The 1,538-nt window shown below is 43.4% G+C and overlaps 1 non-coding gene across 1 annotated transcript; it reads left to right on the forward strand.

Annotated features, from left to right (window-relative positions):
* The first annotated feature begins 623 nt into the window (after positions 1–623).
* On the forward strand, positions 624–730 carry LOC112087702. Its single transcript, XR_002900246.1, has one exon. It is a non-coding gene; the product is annotated as a small nucleolar RNA R71 (small nucleolar RNA).
* The last annotated feature ends 808 nt before the right edge of the window (positions 731–1,538 follow it).

Consider the following 1,538-nt stretch of genomic DNA (forward strand, 5'->3'; position numbering starts at 1 on the left):
TTTGTTGAACAGGTGGTGGGCCAAAACCAGGAGGTGGTGGCCTTTGTTGCTGGAAGCTGAGTTGGTTATTGAAGCTATTCCCTTGATTCTGAACCGCTGGTTGCTGAAAACCCTATTGACCTTGGGAGTTACCTTGGTACTGATTCTGTTGAACAAAGCTTTGAGGGGGGTATATTTGGTCTTGGGGGTTGGCCACATTGTTGCTCCTATAGGAAAAGTTCTGGTGTTTATTGAAGTTGTTGTAACCATTGAACTTGTTTTGATTCCCAATGAAGTGCAACTCCTCTTGAGTGAGACTCTCTTCGTTTGTATTTGTGAAGCATCTCTTTTCCTCACTCACATAGTTTATAGGCTTTTGAGTGGCAGCTAGGGCTTTTTCAAGCTTGATATTCAGCACTTTGATCTTCTCTTCCAGCTCTTGGTGTCTACCAGAATCTTCTCCTCTATAGCTTCTATCATAATCTTCCCCATAAGTGTCTTGGCTCATGGCTAAGTTCTCAACAAGTTCAATAGCTGCATTGATTTCTTTTGCCAAGAAATTTCCATTTGATGCTGTGTCCAACTGAATCCTGATCTTAGGAACAGCTCCTCTATACAAAGTGCTAAGGAGAGAGGCTTCTGAAAAGCCATGATGTGGACACTTATTTGTGTAGCTTCTAAACCTGTCCAAAGCTTTTCCAAAGGTCTCATTAGAATGTTGAGTGAAGCTGGAAATCTGGTTCCTTAGCTTTGCAGTCCTTGAGCTTGAGAAGAACTTGGATAGAAAGGAAATCTTACATTGCTCCCATGTGTGGATGGATCCTCTTGGGAGGTTCTTTTCCCACTGATGTGCCTTATCTCCAAGGCTAAATGGGAACAATCTCAGTTTGAAACTGTCTTCAGATACCCCATGGATCTTAGTGAGATCACAAACTCTGTCAAACTGATCCAGATGCTCCAAGGGATCCTCCATAGGTAAGCCATGGAACTTCTGATTCTGAACCATATTGATCAAAGAGGCCTTCACCTCAAAGTTGTTGTTTTGGACAGGAGGTGGCCTGATTCCTGCTCCATACTGGTGTGCATAAGCTCGGTCATTCTCACCAACAAAGACTGGTTGGGGCTGATGACGTATGGGTGGGTTTGGGTGGGGCTGTGGTGGATTAACCTGAGGTCGGTCTTGGTTCTGGTTACCCTGAGCGTGTCCATGATGGACCTGAGCCTGTTGAGCCTGAATTCCAATCCCATTACCAGCTCTTTGACCTTGATCAGCTTCTTGAGCCTGATGCTCATTCCCAACTTGCTGATTCATTCCTAACCTCTCCAAGTGAACAGCTATTTCTCTTTGTCTTCTTGCTTGGCTTCTTGTGATCATCAACCTGAGAACAAAGACAGAACTTGAAAGGTGATCAGTAAAACAAAATAAACTTGATCTCAAAAACTATATCAGAAACTAATGGTAACAATCCCCACACAATATGGCAACGGCGCCAATTGATAACTTAAGTTTTTAAGGCCTTAAGAAGGGTTATCAATCCCCTTGTCAAAGTAGTATAAGG

The sequence above is a fragment of the Eutrema salsugineum genome, unplaced genomic scaffold (assembly GCF_000478725.1).
Source record: "Eutrema salsugineum unplaced genomic scaffold, Eutsalg1_0 scaffold_17, whole genome shotgun sequence".
Lineage (NCBI taxonomy): Eukaryota > Viridiplantae > Streptophyta > Magnoliopsida > Brassicales > Brassicaceae > Eutrema > Eutrema salsugineum.